Below are 6,700 nucleotides of genomic sequence, written 5' to 3' on the forward strand. Positions count from 1 at the left end.
ACCTCTCTAAGGTCAGGACTCATATTTATCTTTTTACTTCATATTTTGACATTTTTTCCTTATTTGTTGTGTAAAAAAACCTGTTAAAAAAAACCTGTTGATAAATACACATACCTTATTTATCTTCTGGCATTAATATTAATTTATTCCATTTTATGAAACGTTTACACTAATTTACTCCAAACCGTTTACTAATTTATTAACCGGTTACTCATTCTTCGCAACTTCTTTTCTTTAGAACCTCTCTGTATACATGGGCGATTTTGACATAGGCGATCTGTTATATTTTGTAGAGGGTCATTTAATCAATTCACCCTATTCTATGGTTAATTGGCCCTCTAATCGTGAGATCTTTATGTTGTCCAGTAACAACCTGCCCATGAACGCTTAACCAGGCAATTCCCTCGCTCTTTGCTTCATAATTTTTTGTGGGATTTGAATCTTCTTTGTTCCATAACTTTCATTTATCTTCTTTTATTTCTTGAATCAACTTTTGCACTTTATTTGAACAAGTAATATGAAATATAGAATAAAATATTATTAGTACTGTATAATATTGTATAATTTGAATACACGTAGTATATCTTTTTACCATATTGTGAATAGATGATGAATTTACACGATGGATATATATATCCGGAGTATGTAAAATTTTATAATTATTTTATGAATCTACCGTACAAATGCAAGTGTAAAAACAAAAGAATTTGGCACTTGGAATGTCAGAAGAACGTCGCAGATTATCAGGTATGGTGCTAATTATATGAATTCAAGCATTAAAAATTAAAATCATATTCAATAATAGCAAGAAGATGCACAGGGAAATACCAGGTTGTACGACGGAAAAAGAAAAGGAAAAAAAAAAAGTTCTATCCTTGCAACAACAACCAATGAATCAATTAAGAAGAACCGATGATATGGTAAAAATTAGAGACTTTTGATGCTAATATGATAGCAAGTTCTTTTGACTTGCTTTAGTTATATGAGTGTGTTCACATTTATCTTCTATTCTTTGATTTTATTTCTTAAAGATTTTTATTAACATATATGTTGATATTTCGTATAAGTGTAACCATGAATGCGGTGGGTTTTAGGAAACAAGAAGAGGGTATCCTAGATCTTCAAAGATAGAAAAAAAATCTTATTCTTTTTGTCTTGTCCGAAAAATAAATCATTTTGTTTAAGTCTTGTTTCAACTATATCCTAATTCTTTCTAGGATTGGTTCTTCATTTCTTTAGTACCCCAAAATTCTTTATTTTACTACTAAGGGCTTGATACGAGTGGGGTTTAATTATAAATCCACAAAGTATTTTTCCAAAGGTTATTTGAGGGGAAAAAGGCAAGAGTGAGTGAGAATAATTGAGGTAAAAAAGCCATATAAAATAAAATTGAGTGATACATTTTTTTTAAAAATAACTATGTCTTTCACAGGTGCAAGAGTATATGATTATAAAGTATGGGCCAAGCGGGGGTAGTAATCATGTGATACTACCAAAATTGTGCATGTATGCTAGTGAAGACACTTACCTCCAATGGGAATATTACCTGGAGCATATATTTGCTTGTAACAATTTTTGGGAGATAGAGAAATTGGAGTACTTTGCCACAAGGGCCTTGTCCCAGAAATTATAGAAAGCAGTGGATGATTTTAGTAATCCCCATTGGGTGAAATTTAATCGACTACTTTTGACGTGGGTGATTTGAAGGACGAATCCAGGCGTATTCATTCTGTAACACAGTGCCAAGACAAAAGACCTATCTGTTCCAATAAGATGGTGAAGTATGTAATCTTCCAAGAGGGGGAGTCAAGTTATGAACAAGAGAGCGACTCTTCCTCCTATGCAACTTCCCCAACACAAGTAGAAGTTCCTACTCACCCAGAAAAAAGAGAAGATAAGAGAATAAAAGAACTGAGTGAAAAGGAAAATGGTAAGGAAGAGAGATACAAAATTGAGAGGAGTAAGAGAGTGGAAAATGGAAACTCAAGAGAGGAAAAAAGGAGAGAAAGTAATGAGTGACCAGAGTGAGTTGTCAAGAAGTAGAAATGAGTTGACAGAATTGACTGAAGTGAGTTGAAGAGGTACAATAGAGAGTGAGCAAGTGCACTTGAGAGATGAGGAAAAAGAAGAGATAAAAAAAAATAGAGTGCAAAAGTGTGAAAGATTCTTGTTCAAGCTCTAACCACATAACTAATTCTTTTTCTAGTGTTTGTGTTCCAAATGTGCAGGTTATTGAAGAAGAAATCAATCAAGAGTTGGAACAACAATTGCGTGAAGCAAGGAAATTCATTTTCAAAGAAAACTCAAAAAGTGGAAAGGCTAATGATTCATGGAAACAATTGCAATTTGAAGACAAGTTTGATCTTGATGATATCATGTGGTATGACGTTATCAGTGATCTATTTTTAGATGCAAAAACTGAACTTGTGCCACAATTTGCTGAGATCAAAGTTAGTGAAGGTGTAACACAGATTTGGAGTGAACATGACCTTGTTGACTATTCTTCTTATGTGAACAATCTGCCACAATGTGATGAAAGTGAGGAATGAGATAAGTTGAGTGAACAAATCCAAAAACAAAAACTTGAGAGGGGATGAATCTTGTTCATATGTCAATCTACTAACTCTTTCTTGTTTTAGTCGTACGTCTCTCTTTCCTACGGAAAATTGAGGATGAATCTTGTGTAAAGGATGATGACACCTCACTTGAAGAAGACAATCTCATTGGTCAAGGTTTTAAAGTGTGTGATAACCCATTGAGGGATGATACTAAAGATGAGTTTACAGTACATTTTTGTCCACTTTGGGATACCAATGAAGGAAGCAAAGGTGAAGAACTTACCAATGAAGAAAATGAAACATATGAAGCTTTTGGTGCCTTAGATATTAAGGAAGTTGAGCTAAATGCAAAATGTAGTAGCTCAAGTGTGGAAAAGGATAAGTGCTCACTTGTTGCTAACTTCACAGTATCTTTATCCTGTTTCATAGATCCTTTTTTTGCAGGTTCATTCCAAGCCACTTCTTAAGGAAATTACTTTTGATCCATATCTTCGTTATGGTATATCTAATGGTGAGGTTAAGTTATTTAGCAATAGAAAATATGGTATGGTTTCCTGGTATGCATACACTTTCGGTCTAGCTAATGAGCCTCTACAGTTTAAAAGGCTTATGAATTGTGTTTTTAGTGCTTGTGTTGGTGATTACATTTTCCTGTTAACTGATGTTATATTTGGATATTTAAAAGGATTTTTTGTGCATAAAAGTTAAATGGTTGCATGGTCACTACTGTCACACCCCCAACGAAGAGCATGACGGCTCCGACCCATAGGCCGGAAACCACCTGACGTAACAGTTACCATGATTATCATTTAATATGACTCGAAGGACACCTGCACGCAGAAAAGGCCCAATACAAAAATATGCAATAATCTAACATATATATATATATATATATATATATATATATATATATATATATATATATATATATATATATATATATATATATATATATATATATATATGTACATAAGCGAGCCGACAAGGCCGCTACAACATCATGAGTATCATAAAGCCGGCAAGGCTATCAGGAGAATATCAAAACCAAAACAAGGCCGACAAGGCCAGACATAATATCTACATACCCCACTATGTCTATGAGCCTCTAAGAGTGTACATATGAACATATATCATGCTAACATAAATGTACCAAAAGATAGCAAGTCCGGAGTAGTGGCACTTGCTGACACCGCTGAAGCTGGAAGTCCTACTGCGGCTGCTCTCCAATAAATCTGTCAGGACCTGCAGCACGAAATGCAGCGTCCCGTGCAATAGGACGTCAGTACGGATAAAAGTACTGAGTATGTAAGGCAGGAATCAATAACAAGAGTAAGACATAAATATAAAGAGGATAGAGGTAATCTGAGCCATCTGAGAATGTACAATATGCAATGCATGAGCTTAAAAATCATATGCAAGTATATACATATATATAAATAGTATCATCATCATAACGTACCAGGCCTTTTCAGGACTTGGTGTGTAACGTACCCGGCCTTTTCAGAACTCGGTGTGTAATACCAACTGATCAGTGGTTGCACAATAGGTGTCGTACCCGACCGACTATAGCGCGGCTCGGTGTAGTAAAATAGTACGTACATATATATCTATATATATAATGCATGAGGAGCCAATGAACTAGCATCGGGCCTTTAGGAGTGACGTAAGGTCATAACCTTCGAATGGATTATGAAATTCGTATCGAATCCAAAGAAATAACTTAATGATGATAAACATGATGATATTTCAAAAATCAATCAAATAATTAAGGCATTAAGATTGAAATACATAGCATAGGAATGGAGTGAATTTGTTATGGAACGCTCATGTTCATGTTCCAATTGAATTCGTGCCAAAGAAAGAGGGAAACGAACACCTTACATACCTTATTCGTCAAGCCACCACTCAAAAGGATCCTTTATTTCGATGCTTTCCCTTCACCCGAACCTATATTCAAAAATATATCCTTAATCATACCTCCATTATGTTCATACATCAACTTAGATGAGTTGTATATCGAAGGATAATTCGGGTTACGAGAATTCAGGCAGCATTTCCCCTATATCATCTACTTCCTCCAATCCTCAAAACAACTCCCAAAACCACAATAAAACACCATTATTATTCTCATAACAAGATTATGCTCAAAACATGCTAATAATTATAGCTCAAGTTAATTACAACTCAAGATATCATCAAATGCATATTTGAACTTTTCCTCCAATTTTCTTCTCCTCAAATCCTTACACAATTACCAAACAAACTCATAAACATGAAACTAAGATGAAATATTACCTCAAAATGCAATAACACTTCAATTCCATGGTTACTCCACCTTAACAATACTCACCCAAGCATCTTCAAGAAGAGGAGACAAGGGTAGACCTTACTTGGAAACCCTAAACACTTTAATCTTCACTTCGATCTTTGATTTAGGCTTGGAAATATGTTTGAATATATTTTGGAGAGGTTTCTAGAGCTCTCTAGGACTTGGGAGTGTGTTTAAAATGATTAAAATGAAGAGGGGTCATCATACTTAAATTCTAGAAATTTCCACCGACATTAACTTATATGGTTCGTATACTAATATACGGTCCGTATTTCCGGTCATATAATATTATACGGGCCGTATAATTCGACTTGTATCTCAGATTTGCAATCTGCCAGTTGCATTGGAAAGGAGACTTTCTGAACTTCAATTTACATAGGTTATGGGTTCCGTAACTTCTTATATTCTAGGAGATATGCCTCTCTCAAGTTGGACCAAAATTTCTGTCCAAAATCCTGCCAAGTTTTCCCAAAATTTCGACAAACTTAATTTCTTCGATTTGCTTGATCTCGAAACCTTTAAACACTTTCTTAGCACTTATTAAAAGTATTCCTTAACCTTATAAGGGTTCCATGACCTCTCCAAGTTCACGTTATTTTACTTACGATGCAAATGACGAAAAAATTTCGAGGTGTAACAACTACCTTGTGTTATTCTTACCAAGTGGTTGTTGTGTTTTTCTACTTATTGTGATTATCATGTTGGGTGCAGGACAATATCGAGATTCGAGGAAAAACCATCTTTGAGCAACCATGGAGGCTCAAATGCATTAAGGAGAAAATAAGGTCACCACCATGATTCGGGACAAATCTTTTTTAAGAGGGGGAGAATAATAACATGCACGAAGACTTAACTCCATTGCAGATCAGAGAATTCCAAGATACTTTAATGGGCTTCAATTAGTAATTAAAAGTATCTTGTAATGGAAGAAAAACTTCAGTCCAAACAAGATGTTTTGCTCAAGTCTTACATTTATTTGGAGGCCCAAATTAAAGTCCAAATTGAGATGGAATGAGGCCCAAATAAGCTCCAAAAGAAGAAACTTCTAGCAACCCAAAATTAGTTTCTAGAATATATATTAATAGTTGTTTTAATCTATGTTGACTTGCATTAGTCTAAATGTATGTTGACTTGCATTAGTTCAAGTTTGGGCAATCTTCTATGCTTCTGGGGAATATAATTCTCATTTATTGAAGTCTTGACTAGCGCGTTCTTTACTATTATATAAAGGGGTGCTTGTCTATCATTGTAATTCAAATTTTGAAGAATATATTATATTGAGAGTTCTTTTGAACTTTTGTGGCTTTACTTTGGGATTTATCTTTCAACCTAACTAGTTCATAGTTCAAAGTAGTAAGATAACTTCTTCGTTGATAGCTTTGATTTCTTTTTAGAATTCTTTCGAAGGCGATTAGTTCTAAATACTAATTGTTGTCTTAAGTTTACTCACAAAGCGGTTAAGATCCGAATCTATTGTTTTTGATTCGTTATCTCAAGTAAAAGCGTTAGATTTCTTCCTATAAATCTAAACGTTGTTCTTGGAAATCCTTGGATTGTTCCTTCGAATTTCTCATATCTTTATTTTTCTAGTTTTCAGATTCTTTTCTATATTTGCTTCTGCACTTTTAATATTTTTAATTCTAAATTTGGGATCTCCCTAACCTTATCGTTATCACACAAGGTGGCTTGGCAGCTGTCTTTGTCAAGAAACTCACTTATTTTTCTCTTTTTCTCGTTATTTTTTTCTGTTTATCTTAATTTTAAAATGTCTCATAATTACTCAGTTAAAGGAAAAGGCAGTTACCCAATAAAA

General features: G+C 34.2%; 1 long non-coding RNA gene across 1 annotated transcript; it reads right to left on the reverse strand.

Moving 5' to 3' along the window:
• Window positions 1-3,493: 3,493 nt before the first annotated feature.
• Window positions 3,494-5,038, reverse strand: LOC132030812 (uncharacterized). The gene is made up of 3 exons (XR_009408112.1): window positions 4,854-5,038; window positions 4,444-4,505; window positions 3,494-3,800 (listed from the first exon to the last, which is right to left on the reverse strand). It is a non-coding gene; the product is annotated as an uncharacterized LOC132030812 (long non-coding RNA).
• Window positions 5,039-6,700: the final 1,662 nt, after the last annotated feature.

This window comes from Lycium ferocissimum, chromosome 1 (assembly GCF_029784015.1).
Source record: "Lycium ferocissimum isolate CSIRO_LF1 chromosome 1, AGI_CSIRO_Lferr_CH_V1, whole genome shotgun sequence".
Lineage (NCBI taxonomy): Eukaryota > Viridiplantae > Streptophyta > Magnoliopsida > Solanales > Solanaceae > Lycium > Lycium ferocissimum.